Source organism: Schistocerca gregaria, chromosome 9 (genome assembly GCF_023897955.1).
Source record: "Schistocerca gregaria isolate iqSchGreg1 chromosome 9, iqSchGreg1.2, whole genome shotgun sequence".
NCBI classification, from domain to species: domain Eukaryota; kingdom Metazoa; phylum Arthropoda; class Insecta; order Orthoptera; family Acrididae; genus Schistocerca; species Schistocerca gregaria.
This window is the reverse complement of record NC_064928.1, coordinates 23,426,225-23,450,348: the sequence shown is the minus strand read 5'-3', so window position 1 is coordinate 23,450,348 and position 24,124 is coordinate 23,426,225. Positions and strand designations below refer to the sequence as shown.

General features: G+C 42.6%; 2 protein-coding genes and 1 non-coding gene across 4 annotated transcripts in view; 1 reads left to right on the top strand and 2 right to left on the bottom strand.

The window, feature by feature from the left end:
• The window catches only part of LOC126292139 (uncharacterized), a 670,252-nt gene that overhangs the window by 319,510 nt on the left and 326,618 nt on the right, over positions 1–24,124 (bottom strand). The gene's annotated exons all lie outside the window — the stretch shown is intronic.
• The window catches only part of LOC126292140 (uncharacterized), a 383,319-nt gene that overhangs the window by 181,663 nt on the left and 177,532 nt on the right, over positions 1–24,124 (bottom strand). The window lies entirely within an intron of this gene.
• Positions 19,511–19,583, top strand: Trnaf-gaa (transfer RNA phenylalanine (anticodon GAA)). Its single transcript has one exon. It is a non-coding gene; the product is annotated as a tRNA-Phe (tRNA).

Sequence of the window (24,124 nt, the reverse complement as noted above, 5' to 3'; positions counted from 1 at the left end):
GCGCTGATTGTTAGATTTGTTGGATGTCCTCCTCAGGCATATCGTGCCAAATTCTGTCCGCTTGGCATGTTAGATCGTCAAAACATCGAGGCGGTTGCAGAGCCCTGCCATTAATTCTGCAAAGATTCTCAATTGGTATTATAACTAGGAGTAACACAATAAATATATCACCGTTCTACGGTTTATTGACACAACACTGATACAAATATTTCTGTTACCAAGCGCCAAGTTGTACGGGGTGTTCAAAAAGTCTCTCCGCAATGCCGTATGATTGTTAGCTGCGCCTGTCGTATGACTGTTCGCCTGAACGACACTGCAGTGATATTCCATACCCTTACATAGGAGAACTTGTGTTAAGTGAAATACTGCACGGTTATTTTGAACAAGATGGTGCAACCGCGCATACATCTCGCTTTCCAATGTCACTTCTTGCTGGTTTCACAGGAACTTTTGCCACCACGATTAACTCCACATGACTTTTTTCTTCTGGGGTGCAGGGAAAGCAACTGTCTATAAAAACCGTCCAAAATCCATCGATGAATTGAAAACTACTATATCCACTTTCACTGCTTCTGTTACAGAAGAAATGTTACAGCTTGTGTTTGGAAACATGATTAGACGTATTGAATTGTGTATTCAACAACAGGGGGAAACTTTCAACATTTAATGTGAAAATCTGTAAGTAAAAAAGAATATTCAATTAATTAATAATTGTATTTCACTGAGTTTCATTTCGGTATATTCATTGCGGCATACGGCACACGCGGCTAACAATCATACGGCACTGCGGAGAGACTTTTTGAACACCCCGTAGATGAACACTTTATGGAAAATTATATAGTGATGGTGGTTATTCCAATGTCCACGAAGTGCAAGTGAAATGCAGAATTCCAGCGCAAATCGTAAGTCCATTGACATATTAAGCCTAGTGAATGTTGAAGTCCAAGTTCCAGTTTAGCATTCAGCCAGATCAACATCGAGCAGCAGGTCCACCCCTCCACAGCGTAGCACTTCCGAGTTCTGGAGTAGAAACATAGCACGGTAAGGAACTGGCTTGTAGATGTCGGTAACAGTGTTAAAATAAGGCTGCACAGGTAATGGAGCCGGCGTCTGAAGTCGCTGTATATTCCGGGCTGCCAATCGCTCAGTGTTACGGGTGGTCAATCGCTGCGGTTTGAAGGGCGCGAAGGCGGCCTGCGACGTTAGCTGCGTACCGCGCACGGGGAAGAACGGCCAACGATGGGTTTCTCGGCCGCGCGTCATGGAGCAAGGTGCGGAGATTTAATAGCGGTGGATACGACGACTGGCGACAGATCCCGCGGCTTTACTGGCCAAGGCAGGTTTTGGAAGTCACGAAGACAAGCAGTAGAAAGTCTCGCCGTGTGCGGGTGGGCGGTATTTTGCTGATATTTAAGTTCAAGATGTGCCCCAAAGTCGAGCGAAGACGTGTCTGCAGACGGCCCTGACCAGATCACCATACAGTCTGACAATCGGGACTGACTCTCCGGAATGCCATTCCATTTCAAAGCAGCACTCGTTTCGTTGTCATCCGCAGCTCCCTTACAGCCCAACAGTTTTGTTGCCCTTCATATCAAACCGAGCCCGGCACGGCCGACGGTCTCTTCTTAAATGAGGACGCTGAAGGATTACGGGCAGGGCTCTCCAACTATAGCGCCATTTTAACGCTCTAGCGTGCCAATTGGACAAAATTTGCCACGATATTCCTTAGAAGGACATCCAACAACTCCATCAATCACTACCACGCCAAATACACTACTGGCCATTAAAATTGCTACACCGAGAAGAAATGCATTTGATAAACGGGTATTCATTGGACAAATATATTATACTAGAACTGACATGTGATTACATTTTCACACAATTTCGGTGCATAGATCCTGAGCAATCAGTACCCAGACCAACCACCTCTGGCCGCAATAACGGCCTTTATACGCCTGGGCATTGAGTCAGACAGAGCTTGGATGACGTGTAAAGGTACAGCTGCCCATGCAGCTTCAACACGATACCACAGTTCATCAAGAGTAGTGATTCGCGTATTGTGACGAGCCAGTTGCTCGGCCACCATTGACCAGACGTTTTCAATTGGTGAGATATCTGGAGGATGTGCTTTCCAGGGCAGCAGTTGAACATTTTCTGTACCCAGAAAGGCCCGTACAGGACCTGCAATACCCGGTCGTGCATTATCCTGCTGAAATGTAGGGTTTCGCAGGGATCGAATGAAGGGTAGAGCCACAGGTCGTAACACATCTGAAATGTAACGTCCACTGTTCAAAGTGCCGTCAATGCGAACAACAGGTGACACTCCATACCATCACGCCGGGTGATACGCCAGTATGGCGATGACGAATACACGCTTCCAATGTGCGTTCACCGCGATGTCGCCAAATACGGATGCGATCACCATGATGCTGTAAAATGAACGTGGATTTATCCGAAAAAATGACGTTTTGCCATTCGTGCACCCAGGTTCTTCGTTGAGTACACTATCGCAGCCGCTCCTGTCTGCGATGCAGCGTCAAGGGTATCTACAGCCATGGTCTCCGAGCTGATAGTCCATGCTGTTGCAAACGTCGTCGAACTGTTCGTGCAAATGTTTGTTGTCTTGCAAACGTCCCCATCTGTTGACTCAGGGATCGAGACGTGGCTGCACGATCCGTTACAGCCATGCGGATAAGATGCCTGTCATCTCGACAGCTAGTGATACGAGGCCGTTGAGACCCAGCACGGCGTTCCGTATTACCCTCCTGAACCCATCGATTCCATATTCCGCTAACAGTCATTGGATCTCAAACAACGCGAGCAGCAATGTCGCGATACGATAAAACATGATGGTACGCATTTCTGCTCCTTACACGAGGCATCACAACAACGTTTCATCAGGCAACGCCGGTCAACTGCTGTTTGTGTATGACAAATCGGTTGGAAACTTTTCTCATGTCAGCACGTTGTAGGTGTGAATGCTCTGAAAAGCTAATCATTTGCATATCACAGCCTCTTCTCCCTGTCGGTTAAATTTCGCGTCTCTAGGTCGCCATCTTCGTGGTGTAGCAATTTTAATGGCCAGTAGTGGAACTGCTTGCATAATGGTCAGAGAAGGACCAACATGTTATTGACTTCTTCAATTTGTGAAGCTCTTTCCCTTCAATCAGTTTTTTTTCTGAAATTGTAATCGTTTCTTTGTCTGTACATGTTCGTCACATCTAACGATTTCCGTCCCTTTCAGATAGTTCGATCGTGCTGTGTCGTTTTCTTTTGCCTTAGAATGTATACACTGATGAGCCAAAAGAAAAAAAGAAAAAAAAACGGTAAACCTGCCTAATATCGTGTACGGCTCCATGAGCACGCACACGTGCCGGAACACGACGTGGCATGGACTCGACTAATGTCTGAAGTAGTGCCGGAGGGAACTGACACCATGAATCTTGCAGGGCTGTCCACAAATCCATAAGAGTGCGAGGGGGTGAAGATATCTCCTGAACAGCACGTTTCAAAGCATCCCAGATATGCTCAATAATGTTCATGTCCGGGAGTTTGGTGGCTAGGGGAAGTGCTTAAACTCAGAAGAGTGTTCCTAGAGCCACTCTGTAGCAATTCTGGATGTATGGGGTGTCCCATTGTCCTGCTGGAATTGCTCAAGTCTGTCGGAATGCACAATGGACATGAACGGATGCAGGTGATCAGACAGTATGCTATACATTTCACATGTCAGAGTCGTATCTAGACGCATTTAGCATTCCATATCAATCCAACTGCACACGCCCCACACCATTATAGAGCCTCCACCAGATTGAACAGTCCTCTCCTGACACAGGGTCCATAGATTCATGAGGTGGTCTCCGTACCCACACACGTCCATCCGCTCGATACAATTTCAAACGAGACTCGTCCGACCGGGCAACATGTTTCCTGTCATCAACAGTCCAATGATGGAATTAACGGGCCCAGGCGAGGCGTAAAGCTTTGTGTCATGCACTCATCCAGGGGACACGAGTGGGCCTTCGGCTCCGAAAGCCAATATCAGTGACGTTTCGTTGAATGGTTCGCACGTTACACTTCTTGGCCCATCGTTGAAATCTGCAGAAATTTGCAGAATTCTTGCACTTCCGTCACGCTGAATGATTCTCTTCACTCGTCGTTAGTCCCGTTCTTGCTGGACCTTTTTTCTACCGCAGCGATGTCGGACATTTAATGTTTTACCGGATTCCTAATATTCACGGTACACTCGTGAAATGGCCGTATGGGAAAATGCCCGCTTCATCGCTACCTCGCAGTTACTGTTTCCCATCGCTCGTGCGCCGACTATAACATCACGTTCAAACTCACTTAAATCTTGATTACCTGCCATTGTGGTAGCAGTAACCGATCCAACAACTGTGCCAGACTCTTGTTGTCTTATACAGGCGTTGCCGACCGCAGCGCCGTATTCTGCCTGTTTACATATTTCTGTATTTGAATACGCATATCTATAGCCCACTAGTTTCTTTGGCGCTTCAGTGTATATTCGTGGAAGTAATAATATAGTGATAACCTTTATTGCTAGTCAGGTTACCTATGATTAATCTCGAACTAGCCTTGTTATGGAGCAGTCTGTCTCTGTCTCAGATACCTGTCGTGAAGGGGCATAGGAACAGACGAAGAGATCTTCTCAGAAAGGCTGAGATGCACCTCACAACAGAAGTTTAAGCAAAATAGCTGAAATATGTATCTCAGTCGGGAAAAACAGTGGACAGAATCGATGTAGGACCTATCTGCCGCTGTGTCCTCCTCTGTTTTGAGAAAGTAGATGAAAGCAATATGAGGCAAACGTTCTAAAAATTCTGGGAAGTTGGTGACTTTGATGTTTACAATGCATGTTGTAGTCAATCTGAGGAATGTATGCAGGTGCAAGGCAGCTTCTGAACATATATCAGCTTTATTCGTCATTATGTTACGACATCTGGCGCAAATCAAATTTAAGGAAAGGTGGGCAGCAAAATCCAATTCTTACTTTTCGACTCAAATACTCTGAATCCACAGACTTATAGACAAGAAGGAAGCTGTTAAGGTGTCCTTCTCAGATCGCATCCCTCCTGTTCATCACGGATTTTTCTTGTCACTAAAAGCAACATGTTTGGACAATTGACACATCAGTGACGAATGATTAAGTATTTTGCACCAATGAGCTATGCGGTTAAGTTACCGAGAAACTTTGTGTAAATTTTCTCATACGGTTATCTGTCGTTAAGTTTTGTCGTTAGCAAATGTGAATTTGGTAACATCATGGTATCTCCACTACAATAATGTGTTTATTTTAGTGTATTTCATGTGTGACAGTCTGTTTGTTGTTGTTTTGCTGTCTGTATGGAAGAATATAGATATTAAAAGTCACCCAGAAAAAAACAAACGTTAGAATAAAATTATTCAGATTTGTGGATCAAGTGCAAACGATAATTCTCTCTATCTCCAGACCTGCATATTGGCGCTCACTATTTCGTTCCCACAAGCAGCTGAGTTCCATGCATCTACTCAGCTACCCTTCTGAAAAATGGAATAACTAACGCTTTTCCCTAGTCGCTTGGAACCCTCTGCCTGCCAGCGATCTACAGTAAGATATTCCTAGAAGGGAATATAGTTCATTTGCATTATCTATGAAGGGCATTTAACAATTAAAGAGACAAATTAATAGGGAAATGAAACATTTTTTACGTGGAGTTTTGTATTTTCATAACTTTAGGCTGGCATCACTGGGATGAGGCGCGAACAGCTGACAGATAAAAACTGTTTTCTCTGTATTGTATTTAACGGTGGAGTTTCTGCGTGAAGTTTCCATGTTACTTGAACAATTTTCAGTGATCCGTTTTACACTTTCTTAAGGTGAAAAACAGGCTAAAATCTTTTGCCGAATGATTTTACAGTATGGTGAAAGTTGCATGAAATGCAGAAATTTTTAAAAGTGGGTAGAGCAGTTCAGAAATGGTCGAAACTCAGTGAATAACGAGCAGCGTCCTGGACGGCATATTGAAGTGTCAGCTCCTTCGTTTGACACCCACATGGATGGCATTATTCTTTAACACCGACATATTACAGTTGAAAATACAGCAAAAACCGTTGCAGTGAGTATTGGCGCGGTTCATAATATTGCCAGTAACAAGCTCAAGTACAGCAAATCAAGCACAAAGTGGGTTCCGGATGAGTGAACGCAACAACACAAGGAAACTTAACTCAAAGTGTGTACACTCTTGATATAACACTTTGGAAGAGAAGGTGACGCTTCTCTAAATAAGATTTTAGCGTGTGATGAAACGTGGGTTCACCATTTTGAAACAGAATCCAAAAGACCAAGAATGGAACTGAGCCACACCAGCTCAACTGTCCGAAAGAAATTCGTAATGCAAGCATTAGTGAGAAAAGTCCTGTTGACCATCTTTTAAGATTTCCAAGGTGTCGTCTTTTGTGATTATTTGGACGATCAGCGTACAATAAACAGTGCTTCCTACTCAGACATGTTGATGAACAAAGTAAACCCAGCAATAAGGAAACATGTCAAGGAAAAGGCTTGAGGCTCATACATGATAATGCTCGCTCCCACACCTGCCAGGTGACCCACGAAACCATTGAAAAAATTGGGTTGGGAGATACGATATCATTCCCTAAAGTCCAGATAGGAGCATTATGTGTAAAAACGTTCAGCAACAACGAGCAGGACAATGAATTTGTGGCTAAGTGGCTCAAACAACAAGACAGAGGCTTCTTTGCACCAGGTATAACGAAACTAGTTCGCCATCGAGAAAAGTGTGTCAAATTGGAGGGGATTATGTTGAGAAGGAGCAAAAGTTTTTGGAAAAATACATTTTTTTCTACATCAATTCGTCTCTTTAATCACTGAATGTTCCTGGTTATAGACTTGTAAAGTATTATTCCCTGGCCACAAATGTGTGGTCTTATCTTGGCCATCGTCTACGATAAGGTTGTTTCCTGCGGCAAGGAGGCTTCCTCCAGCCTCGAATTGACGTCCTAGTCCTCTTAAATGGGCGGTGGTCTGTCCGTAAGAGGCTGACGCATGACTGACTGGCGGCTGGTGTTTAGCAACACGCACTCCAGAGAAACTACCAGAGCTCGCGACATCGATGAGACCCAGACCAGCCCTCGTGGGCTGTACAGCTAGTGCGTTATTTCAGGGTAGTTCATTACCCGAGAATATTCGGTCCTTCGCCATCAACCGAGTTACTTCTCGTAGTACCTAAAACTGAGGGAATAGCAAAATGCGTTCCCATGCGTGGTCATAGATTTTGGGTTAAACAATCCCGCTCCTCGGTAGTATAATGGTTAGGACCCTCGCTTGTCACGCGGGAGACCTGGATTCGATTCTCGGCCGGGGAGAAATTTTCGCCCTTACAATCAAATGGTTCAAGAGGCGCTAGGCACTATGGTGTAAGGGGTTCATTATGTAAGAGGTTTACTGTCCACTACCCTACTGGAGCAAATTTAATTCCGATGTATTGCTCAAGCGCTGCCTGCGATATAAACATCTCTGCTGCAATAGAATCGCAGGTCAGAGCAGTGCCGGCAGCAGTAATAATCGCTCGCTCCTACAGAGCAGTCGCTATAGTTCGTTGTTATGGCGAAGAAGTAGTAGCTCACCGCTACAGTACAGTTGCTAGCCACGTAAGAGCAATAGCGATCGCCGCTGGTGCAGCGCAGTTCATTGCCATGTAGTGTAAGGTAAACTTTATTATTCTTGATCGCCATGCGAGTACTTAAATTTGTTGTCTGAGATGTAAATATGAATTTGTTTCAATCTTTTTATGATTTGTCAGCACTATTTAAGTCAGACTTTCTATGTTCAATTTTTTATGTAATGGTTTGCAGAAATGTTTTCAATAATAAGGTTTTTCAGATCATAATTTTTTTACCAGTCATTTACTTGAATTTAAATATTTTACAAATTTTTTCACATCATAGTCATGTGTTGTTTAATAATCAGCTATGCAGCTGTGTCAACAAGCAAAGTCAGTTTTTTTTCTAATAGTGCAAATCTCAGACAAATGTTGTTCAGTAGTAGTAGATAGGCCAGCATTGCACTAAGCTGTGCCATTTAGGAGCAGGTATATAGACAGCGTTATCTAGCGACACCATTATGAGGTAAGAATTTTTTAGTTTATTCAGGTTGATTTCACAGGGCCATGACGTAGCGCTGTTTTCGTTCAACATTTAAGAGTTTCAATTCTGAGTCAAATTTGTACCCGGAAATTTTTATATACGGAAAGGTTACAATGGAACTTGACATCTGAGGTCATCAGTCCCCTAGACTTAGAACTACTTAAACCTAACTAACCTAAGGACATCACAACACATCCATGCCCGAGGAGCATTCGAACCTGCGACCGTAGCAGCAGCGCGGTTCCGGACTGAAGCACCTAGAACCGCTTAGCCACAGCGGCCGGCGCCCTTAACAATCCCATCATCAGTGTGTAACATGCAGTGTCTTTTAGTTTGGTTATGGTCTTCAGTCCTGAGACTGGTTTGATGCAGCTCTCCACGCTACCCTACTCTGTGCAAGCTTCTTCATCTCCTAGTACTTACTGCAACCTACACCCTTCTGAATCTGCTTAGTTTATTCATCTCTTGCTCTCCCTCTATGAATTTTACCCTCCACGCTGCCCTCCAATGCTAAATTTGTGATCCCTTGATCCCCCAGAACATATCCTACCAACCGGTCCCTTCTTGTCAAGTTGTGGCACAAACTCCTCTCCTCCCCAATTCTATTCAATACCTCCTCATTAGTTATATGATCTACCCATCTAATCTTCAGCATTCTTCTGTAGCACTAGATTCCGAAAGCTTCTATTCTCTTCTTGTCCAAACTACTCATCGTCCATGTTTCTCATCCATAAGTGGCTACAATCCATACAAATACTTTCACAAACGACTTCCTGACACTTAAATCTATACTCGATGTTAACAAATTTGTCTTCTTCAGACACGCTTTCCTTGCCATTGCCACTCTACATTTTATATCTTCTCTACTTCGACCATCATCAGTTATTTTGCTCCCCAAATAGCAAAACTCCTTTACTACTTTAAGTGTCTCATTTCCTAATCTAATTCCCTCCGCATCATCCGATTTAAGTCGACTACATTCTATTATCGTCGTTTTGCTTTTGTTGATGTTCATCTTATATGTTCAGAAAAGAGCCATAAAAATAATAAATAAAAACAGTAGTCGACTTCATTGTAAAATGTTCAAATGTATGTGTGAAATTCGTAAGAGACCAAACTGCTGAGGTCATCGGTCCCTAGACTTACACACTACCTAAACTGACGTATGCTGAGAACAACACACGCACCCATGCCGGAGGGAGGACTCGAAGCTACGGCGGGTGTGGCCGCCCGAGTCGTGACACGGCGCCTCTAATCGCGCGGCAAGCGCTCATTGTAATGATCTATTCAAAACATTGGGGATTTTAACTGCTCCAGTTGTACTGTACACATCAAAAATAACATTGGTAATTACCGCACAAACAGTTCAGTCCATGAACATGGAAGAAGAGATACGCTGAACTTACATTTATCAAGCAAAAATAAACATAAAACTCAAAACCACATTTTCTACCAAGAGATAAAACAGTACAATAAATTACCAAAAGAGGTTACAGAAATATCAAAAGTCGACTTATTCAAAAAGGCAGCTAACAACTACCTGTTGTGCAATGGATCGTATACATTGAAGGATTACTTAGATAAAACAGGGTAGGGGTTTCGTAAAAAAAAGTTATAGAAATAAATAATTATAATCATTATAAAACATACAACATTCCACATAACAGGTCCACACTCTGTCTTTTTTCCTTTTTTTTTTCCTTTTCTAGAAAAATTTTCCCCCAAGCTATGCATAGTACAATACGAACACCTCTTCTTCTTTCTGAATTCAACATCTCACTCATTAAAGGGGGATGCTGACTCAGTTTTTCAGGGTAGCAAACGGGAAGTTGCGGTACAGAAAATAGCCCAGAGATCACCAGTGTGTGTGAGTTTGTTTGTGTGTGTTGTGAATGAAGTGTCGTAAACAATGTTTGTATGGTGTTTGCAGTGTCTGATAGTGAGATGTGAGTGAACAGTGTGGCATTACGTTATTTAATAAGTTATTTGTAAAAAATTGTATTGCATACGTGGAGGAAATCTACTGGTGGTCTCTAACTAGAAGGCTGTAAATGCATGTCTATACAAATTAGCTTATTTTAAATTGGTCTAAACTTGTAAACAGTTTGACATGTCTTATATCCTTGTAAAAAGAGATCTACGGATCAATACAGGTACTACCACTAGTACTAGTATTACTAAGGTCTTCTAGGCGAGTGTCACCGTCTAATGGGTATCCAGGCGCTCAGCAAAAGACCTCATATTAAGTTGTAGAGGCAAGTACTGTAGCTAGAATTAAATTCATTAATTTCAATAAATCTTATAAGTGACATCTAAGTGCAAGTAGATAGCAAGGCTAGGGTTGAGTAAACAAAGGAATTAGGAAATATATCGGGAAATTAGAAAACATATCCGGTTGATGTGTTTGTTTTCATCTACACTCAGTATTCTCCAAGACAGTGTTGTATACATGCAAAAATACAAGTGGCGTTCAGAAAGTTTCCGTTTGAGGGTTTCTGCAGCGTATATGCAATTCAGCGCGACTCAGATGCATGTATATAAGCCTCGACATGTAGGCAAGGGATATGCGTGTAGTAAATGCGAAAACATGAACTATGGCGATTTCATTGCTAAATGGGTCCAGACAGGACCAACCTGCTGTTATGTTTTTCTTGGCTACCAAAGGACACACAGAGGGACACGTCCATCGGAGAATGAAGTATGTGTATGGCGCAGCAAATCTGTCGAAAAGCATCATTGTGAAGTGTTGCGCGACAAGGGGTGCTGGTGCATCACGATAACGCAGGCCCCATGTCGCAAACGTCCCCATGTAGAAGTTTCGCCAGCTCAAGTGGGAGACTCTCGAGCACCCGTCCTATAGTTACGGGTCTGCGCGGATAAGAAAAGTGCACCCCGCCCGCACCCGCAGGCCCTAATCCGCATCCGCATGTGTGTAAGCTTTGGATGAGTGATTAACAGCAACGGGCAGCGGTACTCAGAACTGTGGTGCGACAACTTAACTACTTTTGAATTCTTAAATCACAGGAAATGCTCTACACCTACTCTAAAGCAGACCATTCCAAACAGCAAAGCATTGGCGTTCCGGAGCACACACACTAGTGGCTCGGATCTCGTGACATTGGAAACGCTATTTTAAAAAATAAAATTCACTGTAATAGTATTAAATGATGAAAATACGCGTATAGAAACTATTATATTTCGCTGCTCTTGTGCCAAGGCAGCTGAAAAGGGCGATGGTTTCAAACCGTTACTAGCACATTGCATCATGTACCGACAGTTTTTTTGTACTCACTGCTTAGATGTGTCAAATTTTGAAGCCATTCATGTCAGCTGATGATTATATTATAGCTTACGCGTTCAGTCCTCGTCATTTCCAGGTACAAATATTCACAGTATTAAGCCTACACTGCAAAACGCTGGCGCACCTGTGAAAAAGTTTAAGTGCCAGAAATAATTTACGTTGTCTGAAAGAAATAACTCGTCTTCCGAAGAGTGACAACAAAATCAGTGGTTATAGAAAATATGAGCCCATTTAGCTTTAGCTAAAAACACGATTGAAATCTCGAACCTCACCTTTTGGCTGATTTATCGAATTAAGACCTAGCGATAAATGAAATGTATGTTTCATTCTCAACAAAACAAAGTTTTTCTCACTTTAAAACGTCCTCAACATTGGTCTAAATTACTACGCCAAAATTTGCGGTAGATTTCGCAGTTAATACTTTCAATGTTAATTTTTTTTTTCCAAAGTTTAATGGAACTGCAAACGATTTCAAGATGTCTATATAAAAACCACTGTCCCATAACGTCGAATGTTAGGCACTGTTCCCTGTTAAGTAATACCGAGTTACACTTAAAATGTTCAATTTTGTTACGAATTTCAGCCCTTATCTTTACTAATTGGCTTGTAAATTAAAAGACACATCATTATTTTGGATGATTTGAAGCTTTTGTAAGTTTTCAATGTGACCAGAATAATCTTTCACGGGCCATCACAGTCACAGCTTGTTAGTGGTCGTGAGCCGTAGTCTGAAGTCCCACTTGTAATTAATTAAAAGGCCTGCCGTGCCACCGCTCTGGCCGGGCTGTTCCACTGTTCACAAAGAGCGACAATGCTCGGCGGCTGCAAATGTTACTGTAGCGCACGCTAAAATTTAGTAGGCACTTACGAGATCATCATTATCTAGTTTAATAATATTGACGTCTTCGCTGTTGAATGTTCTTGTTGCGAAGAGTAAAAACCTAAAATTGAGCTCTTTTGTATGAAAATTAGAACAAAACAAATTGCTTATTAAATATTTCCTTTTTTTACCTAATGCTACTTAAATGTTCTTGTTGGGAATATTAAAAATACTAACAATATGTCGAGGAAATTCTTTACTATAAATATTACAATAGAAACTCATAGGATTCAGATTAAATATTTTCATCTCCTGCTTGCTTCTGATTCAAATTCTGTAAGAGAAAGAATCAGATGAAAAAAAAATTGTAACTAATTGAGATAAGCAAAAAGAAAAAGTGAAGTAAGAGAAGCTGTACAAGTACCTTTTTACTTTGGAAGATTACTATGCAGGAACATGATGTCATCAATCGACTGTGGCTTCAAAGACGTGCGTCGGTCCTGCATTATTGGTCCCGCAATAGAGAAGCTCCTCTCAGATGGCGCGCTGGACGCTGGAGTGCAGTGCACGAAGTAGGCGAGTTTGGAAAGACGCGGATAGACGTTTTCACGTCCATGCCACCAAGCTATCAGGTCGATGCCTTCCGAAAATTGGACTTTATCATTCGTATATGTGAGAACTTCATCTGACAAATAGTCAAGATCTCTCGTCGATTCATCTTCGGAGGAAATCTTCAAATGCTAAGAAATTTTAGGTTTTTATATTTTGGATTAGAAAACGTTGCAACTTTATGCGTTACTGTTATGTCCCATTTGCTAATTAAAATATATTTGGCAGTACTCTTTAAATCTATCATAAAGGGGCTGTCGCCATCACTTTTTTTCAAGGAAGGAGAGACGTTTTAACTTCCACAACACACACAAATAAAGCGTAGGAGTTTGGAGGCTTCGAGATCACAAGAAGCTATTTTAAATGGTGTCAGAAAGGTTATTATACCTTCCAATATCCTCTTGTCTATAGAATCAATCAAATTATCTTGATTTTTCTCTGACAAAATTGACAGAACTTCAAACCATTGTAAATTGATAGACTCAAACATATCCAATATACTGTTCCACCGTGTGTCTATATCCCCTTTCAATGACTTCTGAAGGCGATTCTGAAGACCAGATCTTTTAAAGAAAGTTGTGATAGCTCGACAGGAATTTATTAGTCGCTGCACGTCACTCTTCTCATCATTCGCGTCTCCTCGAGTCGTGTGCTCCAGCACAGTATTAAGAATGTGTGCTGAGCACGAGAGCGAAGTGTTGCCACAATATTTAGACCTCTATCCGTAACGAACACGATGTTATTCACAGCACTGAAGAAATCGAACGATCGTGGTATCTTAATTAATTCGAGTTTAATATTTTCTCCTTTTTTAATGTCACTGTCAAAATTTCTGGTGCACAACACTCGATCCTTAAGTTTCACTTCTTCATGACTAACATAATGTGCAGTCACTCCCATATAGTTTATTTTAGGGTAGGAATCAGTCCATAAAACCACAGTTAGTGCTCCACCTATATCTCTGAATATATTCTTCACTTCTGCGGAGACAGTTTCACAAAGAAGATCGGCCGTTTCCTTCAAATTTCTGGATATGGGGGTTGGATGAGGTAGCAGTTCCTTAGCACTCACTGCACCGTACTTGGCCCCACATCAATAAGAAACTGTGCCGTCTCGAGAAACCCAGATCCACACGCAACTTCGAATGGTAAAATGTCTTTGCTGACAAGATTGATAAGTTTTTCTGTCGCGGCTGTTTTCAAATTTGGCGGAAATTCAGGAACTTTCACGTCTCTCTTGGTATTTAAATAAGTAATTATGTTACTTTGTTTAGCCTCACACGAGTGTTTTACCAAATTTGAAGTTCCGCTTTTGTGTCCAGTGTAGGAATATGTTTTTTAACACGCAAAACAAGCCAATATATCTTTTATCTTTTCGTTACCATCAAATACGTATCCGAATTTTTTCCAAATTGGCGATTTCAATTTGTTTTCCTTCACTAATGTAAAATCACCTTTTTTCACCTTACACGAAACTGAACCCATCGATGTGGTGTTCATTTGAAGAAAGAACTCTCACTGATATTTGCTACGATGCACGTTGTCACTCGGTCACTACAAAGCGCTAACTGAAGGCAGCGGAAAATTGCAACGGGCACCTGTCTGGTAGACAGTGGGCAGGTTTGTCACCCAGAGAGCACTTCACAGGCCACACAAAAGACACGGTCGCGGAAACGCATTAGGCGCAGGTCTCTCGGGTACAGCTACGTCGCTCGTAGCCCGGGGGCTGAGGACAACAGACATCCGCTCTACCCGGGCCCTGCAAGATTCCAAGAATGTCAACAGACTTGAAGTTTTCAACTAACATTGCAACATTCGTACTGGGCAGATGCCTCGCTCATTATCCGCAGACGACCCGCGGCTATCCGCGCCGGTCGCGATTTTATCCGCCAAGTAGCAAATACCGCGGATATCCGCATCCGCGCAGACCTCTGCCTATGGTCCCAATTATCACGCCTTCGGTCCCTTAAAGAGGGTCGACGACTCCTGTGGGACGAGGATGTCCAGCAGGCAGTTGCCGACTTCTTGACGCAGCAGGCCACAGAGTTTTACCGAACGGCCGTCTCCAACCTGGAGCGTCGGTGGGGTGATTGCTTCAATGCTCACTAAGACTTTGCTTGATCGTCACACCGATTCTGGACTGCACGGCCTTGGAACGAAAGTTTTTGGCCGCCCCTTATAGTTACGTGAGTTGATATGCTTGTTCCCTGTAGTGTTGTGATGTCGGCAGTCTACTCCACGTCGCGGTACTGTACAATTCTTGAATTTCGATTCGTTAGTGACAGTTGACGGCGTATTTTGAAAAATGAAGAAACCGCAGGACACGACCGGTTACGGAACCCTTAAAATTCCATCATCTGTTGTAAAAAATAAAATCACTTGCTCATCTAAGGTCATCCTCACCCCAATGTCGTCATGGACCCGACATGAACGTGTTCAGTTGTGTCTGCGCCTTGACAGTGTGCACATCATTATTACGGACCCAAGTGTAGATGTATCAACTTGCTGCAATTGTAGCACTCACGCAAGCAGGTTTATCCGTGTCCCAAATTGAGAAACCATGTGCCATGTGTATAGAGGGAGTGCAACACACACTTCACCGCAAGAACACAACAGACAGCAGTAGGGCCCTACCACGACCAGGATGACCTCGCAAAACAACTAAAAGAGATGAAAAGTTCACCAGAGTAACTAGTAAGAAAAACAGATTCAAAACAGCAGCACAACTTGGCCCTGAATTGGTAGAAATGAACAAACAAAGTCTGTTGCAACGGTAAAAACGGGTAGCTTGAACGAAAGTGTGGTAGAAAGGAAATCTCTTTTAAAGACCACAGATAAAAAGAAGAATCTTGAAAGGGCTAAGAAACGTAGTATGTGGACACATGAAGGAGGTTTTATTTCACAGATTAATCGGAATTCGAGATTTTTATTACCAGAGGGAGGACATTTGTTGGTAGATTTGAAGGAAACAGGGTGGGGCCCAGCAGTGTACTCTGCCTGCAGCTGAACACGGTGGTGAGGCGTGTACTACGGTTGGAGGACGTTTCGAATGAGACAAAGTTGCCGATATTGTGGAGGTAGAAGGGTGTATGGACCAGTAGAATTACTACCGCACACTTCATTATTCTACGACACCATGTGGTTTGCGCATAATGCTGAACGGGTTTACACTACAACATGATAATGAACCAAGACATCGGTCGCGTTCTGTAAGAAGAAAATAGCCTCAAGGGATAAATAAAAGGTACAGAACGATACGTTGTGGCAGTCCCAAAACCCTGGTCGTAATCCTATTGAAATGGTTTGGGATAAAGTGGACAGACGAGACAAAACAAGCAACGTGCATCTTTGCAATTCGTTAAGGATGTGTCCAATCAAACAGACTCCCAATACCTGCAAAAATTTATTGACTACATGCATCGAGTTTGTGAGGCAGTTATTAAATCCAAAGGAAGATACTTTGATCAAAGGAAAATATAATTTTTCTGATTGAATTACTTATGCTTAATTGTCTATAGTTATTTTGGAGAAATAAAGTTTCGTTTGTGTCGATTTGAGATACCAGTCATGGTTTACTGAAATTAATGAGCGCTATTCTAGCCGGGTGGTAGTGTTTAGTGAACGACTTGGCGAGTGTTTCATTGAAACCAATAAATTATATTTGTTTCCGGGCGAACATGAGCGTGGTGTCTTTTACGTCACTCTTTTCCTATTGACTGTGAAATGTCTTCTTCTTTCGTTGTTGCGGAGTTTAGCAGTGGAAGGTGCAAGGTGCCAGTTGGAGGCGGAATATGAACTGTTAGCGGTGTAGACATTTCATCTCAGTGGTCGGATCCCGGAATCTTTCTTAGCGTGATGTTCTGGTCAAGACTGACGCAAAAACAGATTGTCCTTACTTAATTTTCATCCCTGAACTACGTAGATTGCGCCTGCAAAAGGTTATTTGATTGCGAAAGTTGCACGGAACGGTGCGCTGGCCGAAATACAGGCAGCAGTAGCCGCTCGATGAATTTGTTCAAGAAATGATTCAACCAGTGTACGAACTTCTATCCAATTAAGATTTGCTGAAAAGATATATTGGAGCCAATACACAAAATGACGACGAGAGCTCCAAGGCATGCGTTTGGAAACCGGTACTGAAACATATTTATTGCGCGGCTAAAGCTGTTGAAATAGCAGCATACTGCAGATATATTCAACGAAGGTTATTCATCTATCCTGAAGACCATGAACGTGTTAGGAACCGTCATAGGAACGGACAGCCAACACTTGGCGGAGTTTTCTTACAGGAAACGCGTGGCAGCAGCGGGGTAAGGAATGTCTCAGTTTCTTAAAAGAGATGGATTGAGAAAATACAGCACCAAATTCAGAACGAAACCTTGTTTGAGGAAGAGGACGGGTGCCTGGACCTCACATTAACCATAAGTTTTGAAACAACGTATTTTTTATTACTCCAAACTTCAAACGCATCTCGAACCAACATTTTCCAGCGCGCAAAGCGCTGTATAGCCTCGACAGGTTAACGGATTAATTTCATTTTATAAGTAAAAGCTAATAAATTTGGAGGACCTTACTGAGAGCTGTTTTCATTAGAATTTTAAATAAATTGGCCGAGTGGTTCTAGGCGCTACCGTCTGGAACCGCGCGACCGCTACGGTTGCAGGTTCGAAACCTGCCTCGGGCATGGATGTGTGTGATGTCCTTAGGGTACTTAGGTTTAAGTAGTTCTAAGTTCTAGGGGACTGATGATCATCGATGTTAAGTCCCATAGAGCCATTTGAATTTTTTTTTTTTGAACACCGCTTGGCGCACGCCGATCGCGTATGCTTTGGTATGTGCGTGCTCGGCAGCTCAAATGGTCCAAATGGCTCTGAGCACTATGGGACTTAACTCATGAGGTCATCAGTCCCCTAGAACTTAGGACCACTTAAACCTGTCTAACCTAAGCACATCACACACATTCATGCCCGAGGCAGGATTCGAACCTGCGACCGTAGCGGTCGCGCGGTTCTAGACTGTTCGGCAGCTCAGTTGGCATCCATTCCTGACATCGGGAACGTCGCTGCGCGTCTGTTTTTTTTTTTTTTTTTTTTTTTTTTTTTTGTTTTTTTTTTTTCGACATTCGAATTTGAAATGAGCGGTGCAATCGGAAATCCCGCCAGTTGTGAGGTACGGCCTGTGATACAGTTTTTGTTGGCAAAAAACCTAAAACCTATAGAACTTTATCGTGAACTGTGCGACGTGTACGGAAACAACGTAATGAGTGAATGTTCCATCCGGAAATGGTGCATTCGGTTCAAAAATGGCCGAACTAACGTTCGTGGTGTAGAAAAGAGTGGACGCCCGAGCATTATGACTCACGATCTTGTCGCTAAAGTTAATGAAACGATTCGTGAAAACTGTCGCGTCACAATAGTGGAGCTTTAGCTTTCTTTTTCACAAGTTTCACGTACTTTGTTGTTTAAATTTGTCACTCCAAAGCTGCGCTACCGCAAATTTTGTGCATGATGGGTGCCCAAAATGCTTACAGACCACCATAAAGAACAGCGAATGGGGGCAACGTTGACATTTCTGGAGGACTATCACAAACATGGTGATTCATTACTGGATCTAATCGTAACCGGTGACTAGACTTGGGTGAAACACGTCAATTGCGAGACAAAATTACAGTCCATGGAGTGGGTGCACACAAGGTCCATCAAAATCCAAGAAAATGTTTGCAAACCTTGTCAGCAAGGAAGTTGATGGCGACATTGTTTTGGGATAGGCAAGGTGTGCTTCTTATTGATTTTATCGAACGTGGGACAACCATAAATCATGCCCGGTACTGTAAAACTTTGCACAGTCTTAGAAGAGCAGTTCAAAACAAACGCCGAGCAAGGCTGACATCCAAAATTTTGTTTTTGCACGACAATTTTCGACCTCACACGGCAAACCGCATTAAAGAACTCCGTAATTCATTCAAATAGGAAATTTTCCCACATCGGCCCTACAGCCTCGATCTTGCACCAAGCGACTTCCACTTGTTTCCCAAGATGAAGAACTGGCTTGCAACGCAGCGCTTTGACGACGACGCCGATTTCAGACGGGCGTGACTCACTGGCTAAAGTCTCAAGCGGCAGAATTTTACGACGAAGGTCTTTCAAAGCTTGTCCACCGCTATGTTAAGTGCCTCAGTGTGTTTGATGATTATGTGGAAAAGTAGTATGTCACTCGCTCTTTGTGTTGTATATAATAAAACGTATTTCTTGTACTTAGCTTTTTGTAAATGTCAGAACGTACCCTACTTTCTGAATAGCCCTCGTATATTCCTGGACTCGTCATTTAAAGCTCGTTCTTGAAACTTTTTAAGTACGCTTTCTAGGGATAGTTTACGCCATCTTCAAGTGTACCATTGCTCATGAGCACGTAGAGCCGTAGATGACTGCGAGATTGTCCCCAGCGATACTGAATCTCAGCGCCTCTTTCTGATACCCCAAAAACCGACAGCAGGTGGTCAACCGTTGATGCCAAACATACCTGCATTCAAAGCATTCAGTGAGCAGCTCACGAGCCACTGAGCTAAGTAGAAACGCACCTTCTGGCGCGTTCGTCCGATGGCATCCTCTCTGCTTTGAGTGAGCCGAAATAGCTCAGTTGGGAGAGCGTTAGACTGAAGATCTAAAGGTCCCTGCTTCGATTCCGGGTTTCGGCATTCATTTTAATGGCGTCCAAATATGCTGCCACCAATATCTTACTGACAATTGCTACAGAGAAGCAAATTCAAGCATCCACTATAGATAACTGTGTTTCCATTTAAATTCGATTGGCACGCGTCTACACCAATATTCTGGAAAACACTGGGAAGTGCGGAACATTGTTTCCCATTGTACCAATTATTACTAGCTTCTTCCCATTCCATTCATCCGGGAAGAATGCTTAAATTCCTCTTTGGGCGCTATAATTAATTTAATCTTACCCTCACGATCCCCACAGAGCGTGACGTAGGGTTTTGTAGTATATTCCTAGATTCATCATTTACAGCTTGTTCTTGAAACGTTGTAAGTAGGCTTTCTCGGAGTAGTTTACCTCTAACTTCAAGCGACTGTCAGTTCAGGCTCTTCGCGTTTTTTTGTGACATTCTTCCACGGCACGGGTCAAGCAAACTTGTGACTATACGTTCTGCCATTCCCTGCCTCCGTTCGAAGTCCCCTGATTGTGTTCTTTGTTACTGGTCCCACACACTTGAACGTTTTTCTAAAACGGTTTCGCACGCGTGATTTGCAAGCAATCTTCTTTGTAGACTGACTGCACTTCCTCACTATTGTAGCAATAAACCCAAGACTGAGCCTGTGTGATCATTCCATTTCACATCTCTACATAATGTTACACACAGGTATTTGTTTGAGTTGGCCGATTACATCTGCAACTTATTGACATTAAAGCCACGGTATACTACGTTTTTTCGTTTTGTGGAGAGCACAATGTTACATTTCTGAAAATTTAATCTAAGTTATTCTCTGCGCCACTTTGAAATGCTGTTATCGAGATCTGGCTGAATATCTGTGCAGCTTTTTATGCACAGTATTTTATTATAGATAATTGCCCGATCCGCAAAAAGTCTGAGATAATATTAATACTGTCTACAAGACCATTAATATAATACATGAACAGCAAGCGTCCCAACCCACTTCCCTGAGGCACCGTCGAAGCTATTTCTACATCAGTTGATCACTCTGCACTCGAGATAAGATGTGCGTCCTGTCTACCAAGAAGTCCTCAGTCCAGTCAGAAATCTTGCTTGATACCTTGTATGATTGTGCTTTTGATAAAAAGCGTAGGCGTAGTGCTGAATGAAATGCTTTCCAGAAATCAAGAATTCTGCATTCCATTTTTGATTTTTTTGTTGGAACAGTAGCCCACCTAGGAAGTTAATTTATCAATCATCGTAACAGTGAGGGCTATTACGACATGGTAGAATGGATTTTCTGGTAAGCACAACGTTTCGTATCCCACTTCCCTTGTGCGCACCTGAACTTACTTCCACGTCACACCATGACTCTGCACCCAGTACAGCATGCTGTGTCCTCCCTACCAAGAAGTTCTCAACCAAGGCCCAAACTTCGCTTAGTATCCATACTGTCGTACTCTCGACAATGATCGTAATTGCCATACTGGTCAATTTTTTTTTAAGTCCATAAATACTGCATCTACGTGACTGTCTCCGCCCATGGCTTTCAGGATATCATGTGACAAAAGTTTGAGCTAGTTTTCACGTGATCGATGTTTTCGGAATCAGTGCTGGTTGGTATGGAAGAGATCATTCTGTTTGAGATACCTCATTGTGTTTAAGCTCAGAATATGCTCTAAGATTCTATAACAAATGGATGTCAGGGGTATTGCACGCTAGTTGTGTGGATCACTTCTGCTACACTTCTTGCGGACGTGTCCTGTGCTCTCATACTTGGCGCGATTTTCAATCCGAGTGGTGTACAGTAGATTATCGTTAAAAATGGGTTAACTCATACGTAAATTCGGTGCAGAATGTAATACGGATTTCATTAGGTCCCGGGCGTTGTTACTTTTAGCGATTCCAGGTGTTTCTCAGCGTCACTGACTCAGATTTCAGAGTTTCTTACTTTGCTTTGCTGCCTTCAGTTTCAGTCCGTGTCTAGTGCATTAGTGTCTGAACAAAAAGTGCCTTTGCTCGTCAACAGCATTGTCTACAATTCTCCTAAACCTGAGCCGTGTGCTAACGTGTCAAGTTTCGGAACATGTAACCACTAACACCTGCTAGCCCAGCAGCGAAGGAAGTAAGTAAGATTATGGTTCACGCGTTATAACATCGATGTCATTGGAGAAGGCGCACACGTTTGGAATTTTTATTTTTAAGTACGGGGAAAGAATTCAGCCATACCCGTCAAAGGAACCATTCCAGCATATGCCTCGAGCGATTTAGGGAAATCGCAGAAAACCTATATCTGGATGACCGGATGCGTATTTGAACGAACGCTCTCGCGGATGGGAGTCCAGTGTGGTAACCACTGCGCTACATGGCTCGGTGCACTGCATCGGTTGTTGACGTATCCGGTACTTTCGTGGCATAGAAAATCAACTAACATCTCTAAAAGCACCGCGGCTGATGAGATAGCAGTAATATTCTTAAACGTTCCTTTTGTCCGTTGATTGGAGGTATCGTAGCGCCGCACCAAGTCCCGCCTGCGCTCGAGCCAAGTCACGCACTCTCGGCACAGTGAGCCCGCAAAACAAATCACGAGGCGTATTACTGAAGATTCTACTGGCGGACCTGGAGTACTCTGCACTGCCACACCACCTGATCACTGTAGACAATGATCACCAGCGTCGGACTCACGAATCGGAGGTAAACTCACCACCCCAAAGCCAATAAATAAAAATCGTGTCGCAATCCAATAACTTTTAAGGAGAGGTTCTGGTCGAGAGGCACGAAAACGGGGTGTAGCCTAATTTTTTTCATACAAGGATGTTTTTTTATTGAAATGGGTGTTTACAACTTTATTATACATGCGTTCAGTTATGAAAAAAATTATCTCTTAAGAATTTAACAATGGTGGGTGCAGCCTTTATCGACCGACCGAAGTGGCCGAGCGCTTCTAGGCGCTACAGTCCGGAACCGCGCGAAAGCTGCGGTCGCAGGTTCGAATCCTGCCTCGGGCATGGGTGTGTGTGATGTCCTTAGGTTAGTTAGGTTTAAGTAGTTCTAAGTTCTAGGGGACTGATGACCTCAGAAGTTAAGTCCCATAGTGCTCAGAGCCATTTGAACCATTTTTTTGATGGCGGTCGCCGTAATTTTCGCGCGACGCCATATTTCCCTCTTATTTGTCACTATCATATATCTAGTCCCATAACAATACATAAAACTACATAAAATAACTACTATAATTTTGACATGCAAGGAAAATTAGTTCTAATGAGACGAAGAAGTTTATATCTGCTGGTGTTTCAACAATGAGTACTAGGCAACTTTTAATTCACTGATTGTAATTTTATTTTCGTTAGCAGAAAGCAAACATAAACTAAACAAAGAATTTATTTGAACAGAGTATATAATTCTTATAGATTTAATAGAGAAAGAAAGTTACTAGGTCAGGGGAAAAGTTTTCGGCGAAATCTATTAACTTTTTGTTGCATGTGAAGCGTTGCGTTGGGCAGCACGATGTCGGCGGGTTACGATGATGGGAGTAGGACACAGGCAGTTCCGCTGGTTAATGTTCTCCGGCGAAATGCAAATAAAGTTCCGGCACAGCTGTATCATTAACCCCGTGGTGATTAACAAACCACAAGACGCCAGTATACGACCGTTGTTAACATGTCCTCTCCTGTCCGTGATGCTATCGACCATAATTACACAGTTTGTCACATTCATATAGTCTTAGCCACAAATACACAGTTCATAGAATTGTTCTTGTGTGTGAAGCACACCGTAAACAATGTCCACTGTGTTCTCGCATTTCAAACTTCGACAACGTCACTGAAACTCATTTATATTGCACAGTTAATTAAAATAGAATGTGATAGACAACCGTTCCACTACCCAAAACCAACACCGGCAAAGTTCATTCGCATAAAAGCACTGTTCGTGTCGGCCACAACAAAGTATTGTTAGCAGCACTTTCACAGTCTGGTTTATTTGCTCTTACAGTTCGCTGGCGATGGCGTTACATGCTGCAGTGGTAAAGAGAATCAACAATCTGATAGTTCGGTATCACTGTCCATACAATTACGTATGCTTTCCATAAAACACAATACTATTTTTTCCGCGCACGCTTCACAGACACACAATCCACCATCCCCTCTACTACACAACGACTATCGATATCACTATCCCTATCCCCTGTCTATAGATATTATATCGTTATCGTAAATTACATAAATCTTTATAAATGTTATTGACAGCATTTTTCACAATTACTAATATTCCAAAAGAACTTTACAAACTTTACCACAGGTACAAAGCAAGAAACATATTCCACTGTTAAACGAAATAATCACAATTACATCTTTACATTTAAAAACCGCAATTAGAAATGCCCATATGAACAAAAGAAAAAGAATAGAAATATAAATAAAATAACAAAAAAAATTTATATGCGTTATTAGCAATGCCTTCACACCTTCTTTGGACTTTTTCGATGTACACCGTCAGGACAGACAAGCATAGTGTAGGCAGTCTCCTTAGTAGGTTTGTTGCACTTTCTAAGAGTCCTGCCAGTAAAA